Source organism: Cynocephalus volans, chromosome 3 (genome assembly GCF_027409185.1).
Source record: "Cynocephalus volans isolate mCynVol1 chromosome 3, mCynVol1.pri, whole genome shotgun sequence".
Lineage (NCBI taxonomy): Eukaryota > Metazoa > Chordata > Mammalia > Dermoptera > Cynocephalidae > Cynocephalus > Cynocephalus volans.
This window is the reverse complement of record NC_084462.1, coordinates 35,211,233-35,231,096: the sequence shown is the minus strand read 5'-3', so window position 1 is coordinate 35,231,096 and position 19,864 is coordinate 35,211,233. Positions and strand designations below refer to the sequence as shown.

At 37.7% G+C, this 19,864-nt stretch overlaps 1 protein-coding gene across 1 annotated transcript in view; it reads right to left on the bottom strand.

Moving 5' to 3' along the window:
• Positions 1 to 19,864, bottom strand: part of OCA2 (OCA2 melanosomal transmembrane protein) — a 309,735-nt gene that overhangs the window by 202,312 nt on the left and 87,559 nt on the right. The gene's annotated exons all lie outside the window — the stretch shown is intronic.

Here is a 19,864-nt window from a genome sequence, read left to right as displayed (position 1 = left end):
TGCTTTTATACCTTCAGCAAATATGTCTGGGTACCCCTGGGGCCCCCATATGATAGATGAAGGCCCTGTTCCTATGAAGGTGGCCATCTGGTGTGAATGCAAGGTCTTTTCTGTAGTGTCCATGAATCCCTGATGCCACAAAAGGAGGTAAGAAGCACAGTGTCCAAGTATGACCCAGGGTGGGAGGGACCACATGGTGAGGCTGGGTAGTCACACAGAATGTGGGCAGCCCAGCTCTGCCTTAGGGCTGTGGGATGCACTTACACAGGCTGAGGAATATCAGGTCTCATGGGTGTTAGTGAGGACCCTGATAGACCATGCCCAAGACAGGAATTGGGAATATCACCTTCTGAAGGCCTGGCTTGGAAGGAGTGATATAAACTATATTAATGTTTCCTTATTAAATTTTTTTTCTGTGCCCCTCACTTCTAGAAAACATCTGAAACTACTGACAGCATTTCTAAATATACAATACAGCTAGAAGTCATTACCAATAAAGTTGTATCAAAGTTGAGGGCCTACCAATGCATAAGAATCTGAAATTCTTAATCTCTTGCACATCTGTTGGTTGTCCTGGGAAACAGCATTACAAATGACAGATGGAACTATATAAGCATTCATAGGTAGACAGCAGGGAGCCCTACAGAAGTGGGACTTATGGAATACTTTGAACAGCCATATAAGAATTCACACATTTTCTGATAGCTCATCAATGAAGGTATTATCCTAAACTTTTTGTTCATCTATAGGGGAACAACCCATAGCCTCCCACTTCCCGAACAGAACACAAGAGACAGCCCCAGGCAGCCCTTCCACCACTGAAAAAGAAGGCAAGAGCATGCCACAAACACCACTTCCAGGCAGGTGGTCTACCACAGCCACTACCAAAACTACTGCCACCACAAGTATGGCTCAAAGCCACATTAGCAGCCAAGACAACCCTACAGACAGCCTGCCACACACTCAACTGCACTGACACAAGTAGAGTCATCAGTGGAGATTATAAATAGAGGAGGAAGTGTTTTTCCTCCAAGTCCACTCCAGAGAAATAGAAAAAATAACTGGTCTACCAGATGACCAGACACCAACATAAAGGTACTAGAAATACAAATAAACAGAAAATATGACACCACCAAAGGACAACAGTAATTCTCAAATACCAGAAATGAGAGAGCAGAAAACCCTTGAAATGATGAAAAGGAATTCCAAGTAACAATCTTAAGAAAATTCAGAAAGATAAAAGAAGACTCAACTATAGAACACAATGAAAAGAGAAAAAATATCCAGGAAAGGAAGGAGGAAATTTACAAACAGACTAATACCTTAATAAAGAATGTAGAACTCCTGGAACTGAAGGATAAATTCATGAACTAAAAGACACAGCTAAGAGCTTACGCAGCAGGTTAGAGCAAGCAGAAGAAAGAATTTCAGATCTTAATGACAGTTTTTATGAAATAATGCAGGTAGAACAACAACAACAGAAAAGAATTAAAACCAATGAAGAAAATCTAAGAGAGCTGGCAGACAACCTTAAGCACACAAACACTGCATTGTGGTTATTCCAGAAGGAGAGGAGAAAGGAAAAGGCATTGAAAACCTTCTCAATGAAATAATAACAAAAAACTTCCTAGGTATATGGGGAGACATGGACCTTCAGATCCAGGAAGCTTAAAGATTCCCAAAGAGATTAAACCAAAAAAGATCCTCTCCGGGACACATTATAGTCAAACTGGCAAAGCTCAAAGACAGAGAGAATCTTAAAAGAAGCAAGAGAAAAGCATCAAATCACCTATAAGGGAGCCCCTTTCAAACTAACAGCAGCCATCTCAAAAGAAACCCTACAAGCCAGAAGGAAAAAACTGCCAGTCAAGAATACTATATCCAGCAAGGCTATTCTTCAGAAATGAGGAAAAAACAGTGTATTTTCCAGACAAACAAAAGCTGTGGGAGTTCACCACCACACAGCTAGCCCCACAAGAAATCCTCAAGGGAATCTTGCATCTAGAATCTGAAAAATGATAATCACTACCACGAATACACAAGAAAGAACAAAACCCACTGGTAGAACAAAAATGCAAATGAGAAAGTGTGGAGGATACTAACATTTATAAAACAAATGTATTTCACAGGGCCTAGCTTCCAAAGCCCTGTAGCTTCAGGTATAGCCAAACTTTTTACAATTACACATAGAAACGTTAAGCTTGCAAAAGACAGGAAACTTTCCCCAGGATAAAGTCTTTGTTGTAGATAAAGAATTGTAACACAGGAAAATTGCTGGTTCAAGGACAGATGTCCTTGGTGTAAGTTAACCTAGCGATTGATATATTAAGAAAGTTACTTGATTGTTACATACTGAGGAAATTGCTGTAGGAAAAGAAAGTGTTTGCTAAGAACAAGCTTTTGTTGGTGGATCAACTTAACCTTTTACAAATTACATTATGGAATATCACTTTATTTCACTGATGTTACTAGTTTCCATTTGTTAAAACTATACTTAGCCATAATTCTGCCCATACCCTTGTGTTCTTTGTAATGATTAAATCAACCGAATTTTCTTGTGAAATTTCCTTGTCTTTACAGTAAAAGGGAGAGACTAACTTTGAATTGGGGCTGTCACATTCAGCTTTCTCCACCTAATGGGGAAATTACTGAAGTGCAGTCCTTCCAGGCCTCTCAATGCATACATAGTGCTTTGAATAATCAAGAAATTCTTTTTTTTTCATCTCCATTACATAGAAATAAATGTAACAGAAAGAGAAACTAAATCTTACCATGACAAAAAAACAACAAACATTGAAGATAAATAATGAAAGGGGAAGGAAGGAGCAAAAGACATTTAAAACATCCAAACAAAAAGCAGTAAGTTGCCAGGAGTAAGACAATACCTGTCAGTAACAACTCTCAATGTAAATGAATTAAACTCCCAACTCAAGACACAAACTGACAGATGGGATTAAAAAGCTAGACCCAACTATATGCTGTCTTCAAGGGATTCACCTCACCCATACAGACACACACAGATTAAAAGTGAAAGGATAGAAAATATATATACTATACAAATGGGAACCAAAAATGAGCAGGAGTTGTAATTCTCATATTGGATAAAATAGGCTTTAAACCAAAAACCACAAAAAGAGACTAAGAAGGCCACTATATAATTATAAAGGGATCTACCCAGCAAGAAGACAAAACAATCATAAATAAGTATGCACCCAACACCGGAGCACCCAGATATATAGAGCAAACACCATTAGATCTAAAGAAAAGAGATAGACCCCAGGACACTAATAGTGGGAGAACTGAACACCCCCTTCTCTCGGCATTGAAAGATCATTTATGCAACATATCAACAGAGAAACACAGGATTTAAACTACACCTTAGACAAAGCAGACCTGTCAGATATCTACAGAACATTTCACCCAATAACTACATAATATACATTCTTCTCATCAGCACATGGAACATTCTCCAGGATAGACAACATGTTAGGTTACAAATCAAGTCTCAGCAAATTTTAAATAAACAAAATCATTTGAAGTATCTTTTCAGACCACAAAGGATTAAAACTGGAAATCAATAACAAATGAAACTCTGGACACTATACAAATGGATGTAAATTAAACAACACATTTCTGAATGACCTACAAGTCCAAGAAGAAATTAAAGAGGTAATCAAAAAATTTCTTGAAACTAATGAAAATAAAGACAAACTCTGTGGGATACTGCAAAAGTCGTATAGGAGGGAAGATTATTGCAATGAAGGCTTACATCGAAAGAGTAGAAAAACTTCAAATAAATGACCTAACGCTACACATCAAAGAACTAGAAAAACAAAAACAATCCAATTACCAAAGAAGTATACAGAAAGAAATAAGATCAAAGCAGAACTAAATGAAATAGAGACGAAAAAATACAAAAGATTGATGAAACAAAAAGTTGGTTTTTTGAGAAGATAAATAAAATATACAAAGCATTAGCTAGGTTAACAAGAAAAAAAAAGAAGAAGAAGAGGGCAGACCCAAATAACAAAATCAGAAATGAAAAATGAGACATTACAAGTGACACTACAAAAATGCAAAGAATCATTAGAGACTATGATAAACAACTGTATGCCAACAAAAACCTGAAGGAAATGGATAAATTTCTGGACACATAAAAAATATCAAGACTGAATCTAGAAGAAATTGAAAACCTGAACATAGCAATAACAAGCAATGAAGTGGAAGCAGTAATAAGCAGTCTCCCAACAAAGAAAAGCCCAGAACAGGATGGCTTCACTGCCGAATTCTACCTAACTCTTTAAAGAGAAAAATAAAAATAAAAATAAAGAGAAATTAATACCAATTCTTTACAAACTATTCCAAAAAATTGAACAGAGGCCATTCTCCTGAATTCATTCAATCAGGCCAACATCACCCTGATACTAAAACCAGACAAAGATACAACAAAAAAGAAAACTACAGACCAATAGTCCTGATGAATACATGAGCAAAAATCCTCGACAAAATATTAGCAATCAGAACACAGCAACACATCAAAAAAATTATACACCATGATCAACTGGGATTCACCCCAGGGATGTAAATATGGTTCAACATATATGCACGTCAATAATTGTGACATACCTCATCAACAAAATCAAGGAGAAACACCATAAGATTATCTCAATAGACAGAGAAAAAGCATTTGACAAACTTCAACATCACTTAATGATAAAGGCTCTCAGCAAATTAGGTATAGAAGGAAATTATCTCCACACAGTAAAAGCCATATACAACAAACCTACTGCCATTATCATCCTGAATCAGGAAAATCTGAAAGCCTTTCCCTTAAGAATATGAACAGACAAGGAAGCTCACTCTCACCACTCTCCTATTTAGTATTGAAGGTACTAGCAGAGCAATTAGGCAAGAGAAGAAAATAAAGGGAATCCAGATTGCAAAGGACAATGTCAAACTGTCCCTGCTTTCAGATGACATTATCCTATATATAGAAAAACCTAAAGACTACCAAAAACTTTTAGAGCTGATAAACAATTTCAGTAATATTGCAGGATACAAAATCAACATGCAAAAGTCAGGAAAATTTTTATACACCAATAATGAACTAGCAGGAAAAGAAATCAAGAAAGCCAGCCCACTTACAATAGTCACCAAAAAAATAAAATAAAATACCTAGGAATCAATTTAACTAAGGAGGTGAAATATCTCTACAATGAGAACTACAAAATACTACTGAAAAAAATTAAAGAGGACACAAGAAGATGGGAAGATATTCCATGCTCTTGGATTAGAAGAATCAATACTGTGAAAATTTCCATACTGCCCAAAGTGATCTACAGGTTCAATGCATTCCCCATCAAAACACCAATGATATTCTTCACAGAAATACAAAAAAACAATCCCAATATTCATATGAAACAACAAAAGACCATGAATAGTGATAGAGTTTGGATGTGTTGTCCCCACCAAAACTCATGTGGAAATCTGATCCCTAATGTGGCAGTGTTGGAAACTGATTGAGTCATGGGGGTAGATCCCTCATGAATGGATTAATGCTCTCCCTGGGGTAGGGGTGAAATTAATGAGTGAGTTCTCGCTCTATTAGTTCCCATGAGAGCAGGTTGTTTAAGAGACCTTGGCACCTCCTCTCTCTCTCTTGCTTTCTCACGCCATGTGATCTGCTTGTACCTGTCACTTTCCACCATGAGTAGAACCAGCCTGAAGCCCATGCCAGATGCAGCTGTCCAAGAATCATAAGCCAAATGAACCTCTCTTCTTTATAAAGTACCCAGTCTCAGGTATTTCTCTTATAGCAACACAAAACGGACTAAGACAAATAGGCAAAGCAATCCTGAGCAAATAATAAAATAAAATAGAATTTGTAAGATAGTGGAGTAGTTGGGTCCTGGTGTCGCTCTCTCCCAAAGAGTGACCAATTTGCAGCTTTTCAGGAGCAGTGACAGAGGACACAAAATCTGTGCTGGAATGGACAGAAGCCACCCACTGTGAGGCCCCAGTTCACGTTGCTCTCCATTTCGCAGAGAGACTTTAGAGCTTTTGGACCCACACACCCCAAGCCTGCCAGCCAGAGAAGGCAGGTAGGGCTTGGGTGGGACTTCTGGCCCAGGCCATCCCATCTCCGTGAGATGGCCTGAGAGGCTCCAGGATCCTAAGTCCCAAGTCAGATGAGCTGGTGAACCCACGTGGGACGGGACTTCCGGCACAGGCCATCCATCTCCATGAGTGACCTGAGAGGCATGGGTTCACAAGCCCCAAGCCAAATGAGCTGGTGAAGGCTGACAGGGTGGGAATTTCAGCCCAGGCCATCCAGTCTCTGTGAGTGACCTAAGAGGCTCCAGGTTCCCAAGCCCCAAGCCAGACAAGTTGGTGAACGAAGGCAGGACAGGACTTCTGGTGAAGGCTGTCTGTCTCCGTGAGTGACCTGAGAGGCACAGGCTCTCAAGCCCTGAGCAAGACAAACCAGTGACAGCAGGTAGGGTGGGATTTCCGGCCCAGGCTGTCTGTCTCCTTGAGTGACATGAGAGGCTCTGGACTCCCATACCACCTGCCAAGCCAATGAAGGCAGGTGGGGTGGGACTTCCAGTCATGGCTAGTTTCTGTTCTCCAGAAGCAGCAGACCCTTCACAATCCAAGCCAGACATCAGGGTGAAACGAGTGAATTGTGATAACCCCAACCACAATGACAAAACACCAAAGGGAAGAAACCAGAAATATGAAAAATCAAGAAAGTACACCACCACCAAAGGAAATTAAAACTTACAAGTGCTAGATCCTATAGAACAGGGAGTATTTGAAAAAACAGACAAGGAATTTAGAGTAACTATTCTAAGGAAACTAAATGAGATACAAGAAAACTCTGTGAAACAACATAATGAAATGAGAAAAAGCATACAGGATCTGAAAGAAGAAATGTACAAAGAAATCAATACCTTGAAAAAGAATGTAGCTGAGCTTCTGGAGCTGAAGGATTCATTCAACGAAATAAAAAACACAACAGAGAGTTTAACCAGCAGACTTAAACAAGCAGAAGAGAGAATTTCTGACCTCGAAGACAGGCTGTTTGAATTATCACAGGCATATCAGAAAAAACAAAAAATAAATTTTAAAAAATTGAAGAAAATTTGAGAGACAACTGACAACCATAAGTGCCCAAATATCCAAATCATGGGTATTCCAGAACGAAAGGAAAAAGGAAATGTCATTGAAAACATACTCAATGGGATAATAGCAGAAAACTTCCCAGGTACAGAAAAAGTCACAGATCCCCAGATTCAGGAAGCCCAAAGATCACCAAACAAATCTAATCCAAAAAGGTCCTCTCCAAGACATGATAATCAAACTGACAAAAATCAAAGACAAAGAGAGAATCATAAAAGCTGCAAGAGAGAAGGGGGCAGTCACTTACAAGGGAGCCCCAATTAGAATAACATCAGACTTTCCATCAGAAATTCTAAAAGCCAGAAAAGAATGGGATGATATATGTAAAACACTAAAGGACAAAAATTGCCAGCCAAGAATACTTTACCCAGCAAGGCTATCCTTCCAAAATGAAGGACAAATAGTACATTTCTCAGAAAAACAAAAACTGCAGGAGTTCACTACGACATGGCCAGCTCTCCAAGAAATTCTCAAGGAAGTACTGGGTTTGATATCAGAAAACAACCATCACTACCATGAATACACAAAAAAGAACAATACCTACCAGCAAAACAAAAATACTAATGATACAGAGAAAAGATAGTTTATCTATTATCCCAAGAAACCAGCAAATACAGAAGACAAACAGAAAATTTGAAAGAAAAGAACAAAAGATACTTAAGACACCTAAACAAAAGTCAGTATAATGCTAGGAGCAAAGCAGCACCTTTCAATAATAACTCTGAATGTAAAGGGACTAAATTCCCCATTCAAAAGACACAGACTGACTGACTGGATTAAAAAGATGGACCCAACAATATGCTGTCTCCAAGAGACTCACTTGACCTGTAAAAACACAAGTACACTAAGAGTGAAAGGATGGAAAAAGATATATCATGCAAGTAGAAATGAAAAACGAGCTGGAGTAGCTATTCTTATATCAGATAAAATAGACTTTAAAGCAAAAACCATTAAAAGAGATAAAGATGGCCAATATATAATGATAAAAGGATCTATCCATCAAGAAGACATAACAATCATAAATATATATGCACCTAACGTCAGAACAGCCAGATTTACAAAGTAAACACTATTAGATGTGAAAAAAGAAATAGACAATAACGCCATAATAGTGGGGGACCTGAACACCCCACTCTCATCATTGGACAGATGATCTAGGCAAAAAATCAACAGAGAAACACAAGATCTAAACAATACTTTAGACCAATTGGATTTGGCAGATATCTACAGAACATTCCACCCAACAACCTCAGAATATTCATTCTTCTCATCAGCACATGGAACACTCTTCAGGATAGACCACATTTTAGGTCACAGAGCAAGTCTTAACAAATTCAAAAAAATTGGAATTATTCTGTGTATTTTTTCTGATCACAATGGATTAAAATTAGAAATCAATAATAAATGAAACTCTGAAAAGTATACAAACTCATGGATATTAAACAACATTCTACATAATGACATGTGGGTCCAAGAAGAAATTAAACAGGAAATCAAAAAATTTCTTGAAACTAATAAAAATAATGATACATCAAACCATAACCTGTCAGATACTGCAAAAGCAGTTTTAAGGAGGAAATTTATTGCATTAAATGCTTACTTCAGAAGAATGGAAAAATGGCAAATAAATAACCTAACACTTCACCTTAAAGATCTAGAAAAACAAGACCAATCCAAACTTAAAGTTAGTAGATGGAAAGAAATAATTAAGATCAGAGCAGAACTAAATGAAATAGAAATGAAAAACAATACAAAACATCAATGAAACAAAAAGTTGGTTCTTTGAAAAGATTAGTAAAATCAACAAACGTTAAGCAAGACTAAGAAGACAGAAGAAACAAATAACAAAAATTAGAAATGAAAGAGGTGATATTACAACTGACACCTCAGAAATACAAGGAATCATTAGAGACTACTATAAACATCTATAAGCGAACAAATTTGAAAATCTGGAGGAAATGGATAAATTTCTGGGTGCACACAAATTACCAAAACTGAGCTAAGAAGATATAAAAAATCTGAACAGACCAATAACAATAAGAGATTGAAGCTGTTATCAGAAGGCTCCCAACAAAGAAAATCCCAAGACCAGATGGGTTCACTGCAGAGTTCTACCAAATATTCAAAGAGGTACTGATACCAATTCTCTACAAACAGTTACAAAAGATTGAAACAGAGGCCATTCTCCCAAACTCATTCTATGAGGCAAATATCACCCTGATTCCAAAACCAGACAAAGATGCATCAAAAATAGAAAACTACAGCCCAATATCGTTCATGAATACAGATGCAAGAAGCCTCAATAAAATACTAGCTAACAGAATACAGCAACACATACAGAAAATTATACACCATGATCAAGTGGGATTCATCCCTGGGATGCAAAGTTGGTTTAAATACGTAAATCAATGTGATGCACCACATTAATAAAAGCAAAGACAAAAACCACATATCATCTCTATTGACACTGAAAAAGCATTTGACAAAATTCAACATCCTTTCATGATAAAGACTCTCTACAAGTTAGGCATAGACAGAAAGTATCTCAACATAATTAAAGCCATATACAATAAGCCCACTGCCAATATCATCCTGAATGGGGAAAAGCTGAAAGCTTTTCCCTTAAAAACAGGAACTAGACAAGAATGCCCACTCTCACCACTCCTATTCAACATAGTGTTGGAAGTACTAGCCAGAGCAATCAGAGAACAGAAGGAAATAAAGGGCATCCAGATTGGAAAGGATGAAGTCAAGCTGTTCCTTTTTGCAGATGATATGATCCTATATATTGTACAGCCTAAAGCTTCTACAAAAAAACTCCTAGACTTGATAAACAATTTCAGCAAAGTTGTGGCATACAAAATCAACACACAAAAATCAGTAGCATTTCTATACTCCAACAGTGAACAGGCAGAAAAAGAAATCAAGAAAGCTAGCCCATTTAAAATAGGCACCAAAAAAATAAAATTCTTAAGAATAAAGCTGACCAGGGATGTGAAGAATCTCTACAAAGAGTACTACAAACCACTGTTAAGAGAAATTAAAGAGGATACAAGAAGATGGAATGATATCCCATGCTCTTGGATTGGAAGAATTTACATTGTGAAAATTTCCATATTACCCAAAGTGATCTACAAACTCAGTGCAATCCCCATCGAAATTCCAATGACAGTTTTCTCTGAGATGGAAAAAACTATCCAGACATTTATATGGAACAACAAAAGAAAACACATAGTCAAAGCAATCCTGAGAAAAAAAAAAAAAAAAGTAAAGCTGGTGGCATAGCACTACCTGACTTTAAACTATATTACAAAGCTATATTAACCAAAACAGCATGGTACTGGCATAAAAGCAGACACACAGATCAATGAAACATAATAGAGAACCAAGAAATTAACCCATATGCCTACAGCCATCTGATCTTTGGCAAAGGCAGCAAGTCTACATACTGGGGAAGAGACTGCCTTTTCAAACAATGGTGCTGGGAAAACTGGACAATCCTATGTAGGAGAATGAAACTAGACCCATATATTTCACTACATACCAAAATCAACTCAAAATGGATTAAAGAACTAAATATACACCCTGAAACCATAAAACTCCTTAAAGAAAACATAGGGGAAACACTCAAGGAAATAGGAGTGGGTACAGAATTCATGAATAGGACCCCAAAAGTACAGGCAACTAAAGGTAAAATAAACAAATGGGATTATATCAAACTAAAAAGCTTCTGCACAGCAAAAGAAACAGTCAACAGAGTACAAAAACAACCAAAAGAGTAGGAGAAAATATTTGCCAAATATACATCTGACAAAGGATTAATATCCAGAATATACAAGGAACTCAAACAACTTTACAACAAAAAAACAAATAACCCAATTTAAAAATGGGCAAAGGAGCTGAGCAGACATTTCTCAAAGGAAAATATATGAATGGCCAACAGACACATGAAAAGGTGCTCAATATCACTCAGAATCCAGAAAATGAAAATCAAAACCACACTGAGATACCATCTCACTCCAGTTAGGATAGCTACCATCCAAAAGACTAAGAACAATAAGTGCTGGAGAGTTTGTAGAGAAAAAGGAACTCATATCCACTGTTGGTGGGGCTGCAAAATGGTGCAGTCTTTATGGAAAATGATATGGAGGTTCCTCAAACAATTACAGATATATCTACCATATAACCCTGCGATCCCACTGCTGGCAATATACCCAGAGGAATTGAAATCATCATGTGAAAAGGATACCTGTACTCCAATGTTTATTGCAGCTCTATATACAACTGCCAAGAGCTGGACCAGCTGAAATATACATCATCTGATGAGTGGATAAGGAAACTATGGTACATCTACACAATGGAATACTACTCTGCTATAAAAAAGAATGAAATACTACCATTCGCAACAACATGGATGGACTTAGAGAAAATTATATTAAGTGAAATAAGTCGGGCACAGCAAGAGAAATACATGTTCTCACTTATTTGGGGGAGCTACAAAATAATAAATAAATAAACACAGAAACAAATAAAGGGTGGGGGGAAGAAGACAGAATGACCACAAAAATTCCTTGAACTATTTAAGCCAAGTACACAGATACAATGTGGGGGGGAGAGGGGAGGTGGTGGAGAGAAATGGGTAAAGGGGCATGAAATTCAAGTACAATGTATTTTGAGAAGGAAAATTAAATAAATTAAATTTTAAAAATAAAATAAAATAAAGCTGAAAGCATAACACTACCTGACTTCAAATTATACTACAAAGATACAGTAACCAAAACAGCATGGTACTGGCATAAAAACAGACACTTGACCCAATGAAACTGAATAGAGAATCAGCCCACATAGTTGAAGCCAACTGATCTTTGACAAAGGCAACAAAAACATACATTGGGGGAAAGTCTTCCTCTTCAAAAAATGATGCTGGGAAAACTGGACATCCATAGGCAGAAGAATAAAAGTAGACATGTACCTCTCACCATATACCAAAACCAACTCAAAATAGATTAAAGACTTACATATAAGACCTGAAACCAAAAAACTCCTAAAAGAAAACATAGAGGAAACACTTCAGGAAGTATAACTGGACAAAGACTTTATGAATGAGACCCCAAAAGCACAAGCAACAAAAGAAAAAATAAACAAATGGGATTATATCAAAGTAAAAAGCTTCTGCACAGCATAGGAAACAATCAACAGAGCAGAAAGACAATGTATGGAATGGGAGAAAATATTTGCAAACTATACATCCAACAAGGGATTAATATCCAGAATATACAAACAACTCAAATAACTTCACATTAAAAAGAAAAATAATCCGATTCAAAAATAGGCAAAGCAGCTAAATAAACATTTTTCAAAGGAAGATATACAAATCGCCAACAGGTACATAAATAAATGTTCAACACCAGTAATCATCAGGGAAATGCAAATCAAAACCTCATTGAGATATCATTTCATCCCAGGTAAACTGGCCATTATTAAAAAGGCTGAGAATAACAAATGCTGGCAAGGATGTAGGGAAAGGGGAACTCTTCTACACTGTTGGTGGGACTGTAAATTAGTACAGCTATTATGGAAAATAGTGTGGAAGTTTCTCAAACAACTACAGATAGAACTACCATATGATCCAGCAATCCCACTTCTGGATATATACCCAAAGGAATGGAAATCATCATTTCAGAGTGATACCTGCACTCCCATGCTCATCACAGCTCTATTCACAATAGCCAGTATGTGGAACCAACCTAAATGTCCATCAACAGATGACTGGATAAGGAAAATGTGGTATATATACACAATGGAATACTACTCAGACATAAAAAAAAAAAAAAAAGAAATTCTGCCATTTGCAGCAACATGGATGAGCTTGGAGAAAATTATGTTAAGTGAAATAAGCCAGACAGAAAGAGAAATACTGCATGTCTTCACTTATAAGTGGGTGTTAAGGAAGAAGGAAAGAAGGGAGGGAGGGAGTAAAGAAAGAAGAAGGAAAGAAAGAGAAAGAAAGAAAGAAAGGAAAGAAAGAAAAAAACACAACATATTGAACTTTCAGAAGGAGATAAGTCTGTGGTTACTAGTGGTGGGAAACGGAGAGGAAGAGGGGGGTTAGGGAGAAATTGGATAAGGGGCACAAAGAAAAATTACAATTTGTAATAATAAATATGCTAAAAATATTGATTTGATATCACATATTATAAACAAATAATGATAGTCAACACTGTACCTCCAAAATATGTATAATCAATTATACTTAAACAAAATTTTTTTCAATTAAAAATAAGTAAATAAAATAAAATTCATAACCTAGATATGTTTGAAAAAGGTTCATGATAGTTTTGGGGGCTCATGAAAATGTTTAAACTTCCTCTAAAATCAGAAGCCAAAAAAAAAAACTTTGGGGTCAGAGAAAATGGGTTAAATGTAATCCTAACATATTTGTCTTTATATCAACTCAGTCATGAAATGTAATTGTGGAAATTTTTAGAAAAAATGGCCCATGAAAGCAGAAGTACCTGTATCCTGAGTAATTCTGGGTCCCTTTGAAACATAGTAACTATAAAGTTTTGCCCTATCAGAGATGGTGGAGCAATTGAAGATAAAAAAACGATGAGTAGATAAAACAAAACAAAAAGCACTAAGGAGATCCAGGGAGTGCTTCCACAGCAAAATAACACAGAACTAAGTGGAAGTATTAGGTTGCTCCTAGAGTTGTACCAGATGGACATATCAAGTAAGAACAATGTAGAAAAGAAAAATCCAAACTGATAATTTTAAGAAACGATACAGACATATGCAATGTACAGCAGGATGGAAATGTTTCCACTAAGCTGATTCGGTGCATGTAACTGGACCTCCCTCGTGCTTTTACATACCTCTCCTTAATGTCCCCAGTAACAAAACCACCCACCACCAGACTTACAACGATGCAGGCTTAAATGCATTCTCCCTTTCTTCTTGCAAGGTGCTGCTTCTATTTTGCCCTTCTCAGCCTTGCTTTGTTTGGGCTCCACTCTGCCATTTCCTTTTTAATTTTCCACATTGTCCTCATTTGATGGATTAAGTGGCCTAATGTTGAAGCATGTAAAACAACTAAAAGAAGAACCCCCAGGATCACACTGGAACATTCGTAGCTTCATACACCACATATGGTGGGAGGGGAATGCAGCTGAGAGACTCCTGTCCCCCAATGCCATTTTCTAGAACAACACTTTCTGGCTATCTCTGTGACTAGTCAAGATAGTCCATTGGGTTGTAAGGAGATGGTTCAAACCAAAATGATTTCTTGAATCCTTCTAAGGGAAAAACTCAAATTCTTAAGTGTTTGGCTAAATCTATTAAATGTTTTAGTAAAATACACACAGTGTAATTAAAAAGAAAAAAAGAAAAAACAGAATCCTATTCCAACACCTACACTGCAGGAACGGGTGTGGGTCACACGGTTCATGAGGGATCCACGGAGAGGCTGGCGGCAGGTCCTGGGGCAAGGAACTGAAGCAGGTGAGACCCTGGCCGACACAGAGGCGGGACAGCCCGGCGCAGGCACCGGACAAACCGCAGAGGAGGAGGGTGACCGAGAGGGAGAAGGGTCAAAAATGAAGCACCCTGGGGCCACAGATATTGACAAGGCAATGGAGACTAATAAGTGACCAGAGAGACAGAGGAGAAGCCAGCCGCGCGACACTGTCCGCGTCGCCACCCGCTGGAGTGGAAGAAATGGAGGCCGGGGAACAGCCCACGTCCGTCCAGAAGCGCACAGCACATGGCACGGTGGGAAGCCGTGAGGAAGGTCCCAGCTCGCACAGCGCCCACAGCGCACGGTATGATGGGAAGCCAGGTCCCAGCTCGCACAGCGCCCACAGCGCACTGTATGATGGGAAGCCAGGTCCCAGCTCGCACAGCGCACCGGACGCTGTAGGAAAGTTGTCTTCCCGGCTGTAAGGTGCCCGTCAGAAGCACGAGAACGCCTTGCCTAAAGAGATTTTTCAAGTGTTGTTTAAAAGATAGTTGAATAGTTTTGTCCACCACTGGCAAGTCTTCCCAGAGCAGGCATAAATGAGCAAATGTAACCAGCAAAGAAGGACTGTCCCCTCAGCCTGTTGGGAGATGGAAGGACAGCGGGTAGTTGCACGTGGGCTCCTACAGTGTGCGGACTCATGATCACCACAGGGAGCTCTGGTGGATGGGGAATAAATGGTTGTGCACGTGGTGAGTCCTGGAGGTCTTCCCCACTCACATATTCAGTGCGGGAAACTCCACTAACAGACTCATCCCAAGAGATCTGAGAGAACTTTCCTCAGCTCCTTGTAACTTCTGCCTAATCCTCAGAGAGTGTGGATGATTTTTCAAGTTACTTCTGTACTGTTCCAAAGTCTAGTACTGATTTATTGTCCATCTGAATTACATATTAAGATTAACTTTCTTTGTGAATATTTAAAAAATTTATTTCAAACTTAAATTTTATTTCATAATCTGTTTTTTCCTGTTTTGAGTTTGTTGATAAACAGCCAAATAGTGCAAAATAAATATGATCATCATGGGATGCAAATGTATGGCTGTGTGATCATTATTGATAATGCGGCTTTATAAATTAATCTCTGTTGAAGACACTGTCCCTGAAACTATGAGTTCATTTGTGTCCCCGTGCAAAGAAGTATTCCATTATCCTAACTATTATAAAATGAAGGAAGGTCACTATTGATTATCCACAGAAGGCCATTCATTAGAGACCTTTCCTGGGAGTAACAGTTTAACCCAAAAATTCAGGGAAAGTCATTAAGTGAAAGACAAGAAATGCCATCTTCAGTAACACAAGGATCACCCCAAGACCATGTCCCCAAAGGGTGTCACTTTGGCACAAATCTGTGTGATAAGCCTGGGCTGTGCCTCAGTGCACACAGAAAGGTTGCTTACCTCCAGGGCCATCTTTGAGTACTTTTCCAAAAACCTCACCTTTCTCCCCTGCAGTCAGATTAAAAGCTGGCCATTTTAGAAGAGCATGTCAGGATACCGTGGAGAAATAGGGGGATGGTCTGACAGACTGCTCTTTGCCTTCAGACTTCTACGTGACCTGGTAGAGACCCAGGGCCTGTCTTGAGCATATTTTGTTCAGAGCACTCACACCTAGGACTCTAATGGCAGGCTTAAAATGATGCAGGGTAACTCAATTTGTATCCAAGAAAAGACACCATGCCTAGGATTTTACATTAATACTAATGTGATGCCAGTCAGAGACAGTTAAGCTGTTGTAACACTAATGTGTTGTCATAAAAAAAAAAAAAAGAAACAAAAAAAGAGAAAAATAACAGAAATTGAAAGCCAAGTTCTAAAAATAGTCTGACACGATATGGTAGCCACACACTCACTTGAACTATTTCTGGAACTATTCTACTGCAGCTTATGTTCTCTAGAAATTTAAAACTTTAGGATTTACATTTATGTCTATGATCCAGTTTGAGTTAATTTTTGGATATAGTGGGAGGTGTGAATTGAAGTTCATTTTCCTATATGAATATCCAGTTGTTTTAGGACACTTTGTGGAAAACACTATCCTTTCTCCACTATGAATTAGCTTTGCATGGTTGTCAAAAAACAGTTGTTCTTGTGTAGGGCTCCCTGCTTTGTTTCATTTGTCTATTTGTCTACCTTGATGCAACACCACACTGTCTTGGTTATCGTGGCTTTATAATAAATCTTGGAATCAGGTATTACTAGCCCTCCCAATTTGTTTGTTTTAGGCCATTCTGGATACTTTGAATTTCTATATAAACTTTAGAATCAGCTTGTCAATTTCTACCAAAAAAAAAAGCTGCTGTGGTTTTGATGGGGATTATATAAATCTATAGATCAATTTAGAAAGAAGGGCTATCTTAACAATATTGTCTCCTGATCCATGAACAAAGTATGTCTCTCGATTTATTTAGGTCTTCTTTAATTACTCCCTGCAGTATTTTGTAGTTTTCAGTATGTGGTCCTTGCATACATTTGGTAAGGTTTAGCTAAAAGTTATGAGGGGTGTTCAAAAAGTTCATGGAAAATACATATTATAAAAAAAAAACTATGCATGGATTGCAAAAGTTTTTTGTACCAAAATAAACATGTACTAACTTGTTATAACATGTCTGAACAGGATCTATTTTGAGGCACTAAGAAGGACATTCCTTCAGTTTGAAAAGAGCTTCAGCAAAGCAACAAGAATTCTGCTAAAATTGAAGCAAGAACATCAAATTTATGGTGAAGCTTGGGTGGAAGAATGGTGAAATCATTGATGCTTTATGAAAAGTTTATGAGGACAATGCCCCAAAGAAATCAGCAGTTTACAAATGGATAACTCATTGTAAGAAGGGATGAAAAAAAAAGAAGGGATAAGACAACATTGAAGATGAAGGCTGCAGTGGCCTTCATCATCCACATCAATTTCTGAGGGAAAAATTAATCTTGTAAATGCCCTAATTGAAGAGGACTGGCAATTAACAGCAGAAACAACAGCCAACACCATAGACATCTCAATTGATTCAGCCTACGCAATTCTGACTGAAAAACTACAGTTGAGCAAACTTTCCACGTGATGGGTGCCAAAACTATTATGCCCAGATCAGCCCCAGACAAGAGCAGAGCTTTCAATGGAAATCTTATACAAATGGGATCAAGATTCTGAAGAATTTCTTCAAAAAATTGTAACAGGAGATGAAACATGGCTCATCAGTGTGATCCTGAAAACAAAGCATGATCAAAGCCATGGCTACCAAGACATAAAAGTAGTCCAGTCAAAGCAAAAGCAGACCAGTCAAGAGCAAAGATGTTGAAGGCATTTTGCTTGTTGACTTTCTGGAGGGCTAAAGAACAATAACATCTACTTATTATTGAGAGTGTTTTGAGAAAGTTAGACAAAGTTTTAGCAGAAAAATGCCTGGGAAAGCTTCACCAGAGAGTCCTCCACAACGACAATGTTCCTGCTCGTTCCTCTCATCAAATGAGCAGTTTTGTGACAGTTTCAATGGGAAATCATTAGGCATCCACGTTACAGTCCTGATTTAGCTTCTTCTGCCTTCATTTTGTTTTCCAGTCTTTAAAAATCTTTAAAGCACACCCATTTTCCCTCAGGTAATAATTTTAAAAGATGGCATTTGACATGGTTAAATTCCCAGGGTGCTCAGTTCTTTAGGGATGGACTAAATGGATGGTATCATCGCTTATGAGAGTGTCTTGAAGGAGCTTATGTTGAGAAATAAAGTTTATATTTTTATTTTTATCTTTTAATTCCATTTTCCATGAACTTTTTGAAGATCGCTTATTTTATATATTGATGCTATCGTAAATGACATTTTTATTTCAATTTCTAATTATTCACTCTAGAATATAAAAAGCCATTAATATTTTTACATTGATCTTATATCCTGCAGCCTTGTCAAATTTATGTATTATTTGTAGGAGCTCTTCTGCAGACTGCATCACATTTTCTATATGGATGATCATGTCATCTACAAATAAAGACCACTTTGATTCATCCTTCCCAATCCAGATGCCTTATATTTCTTTTCTTCTGTATCACCAGCTACAGCCTCCAGTAAAATGCTGAACTGAAGTGGTGAGAACCGACATCCTTGTCTTGTTTCTGATCCAAGGGGAAATATTCAGTTTTTCACAATTAAGTATGATGCTCCCTAGGTTTTTCATGGATGCTCTTTATCAGGTTGATGAAGTTATCTTCTTTTACTAGCTTATTGAGAGATTTTATGAATAATGGATGTTAGTATTTGCCAAATGGTTTTTTCTGTATCTACTGAGATAATCATAGGGTTTTATTGTTTAGTTTGTTAGAATAATAAATCACATTGATTGATATTTCAAATATTATACCAATCTTCCATTCCTGGACAAATTCTACTTGGTTATGATATATTACACATTTTATATATTATTAAATCAGATTTGCTGAGTTTTTAAAAAATTAAATCTATGTTCATAAGAAATATTTGTCTATATCATCTTCTATTCTTATACTTGTTTTGTCTGGTTTAGATATCAGGGACTCACAGAATGAGTTTGGAAGTATTCTCTCCTCTTCAATTTACTGCAAAGTTTTGTGTAGAATTCCTCACCTGCATGCACTGATCTGAGCACTCTGCTGAATACTTGAGGGGGACCCTCTGAAGACTTAAGTGGTTCTCTCTCTGGGCATCTCTGCCCTGTCCAGTATTTCATCTTACACGCTGTAGCTGCCTTGGTCTCCCCAGACTCTGGTTCCATCCTCTCAACTCAGAGAGTCCAGTATGCTTCACGTGGGCTCACTCTCTCTACACTGCATCCTTAAAACCCCTTTAGCCAGTGAGCTGGAGTGATCCTAGTACTCACTTCATTTTCCCCTGTCTCATAGGGATCACTGTCCTTTATTGCCAGTGTCCAGTATATTGATTAACATTGTTTCATGTATTTTGTCTGGTTTTGATTTGGTTTGAGGTTCAGTTTGTTTTTGTTTGTTTGTCTGGCTGTCCCAGGCAACAGAGTAAATCCAGTCCCCATTACTCCATTTTGGCCAGAAGCAGAAGCTGTGCTAACTTTTTTATTCATATATATCTACATACAAACATTCTAGGAGACTATGTGCACCAAAATATTAAGAGGATTTATCTCTGGGTGGTGAAATTATGACGGTTTTTGTGTGTACGTGATTTCTGTTGTC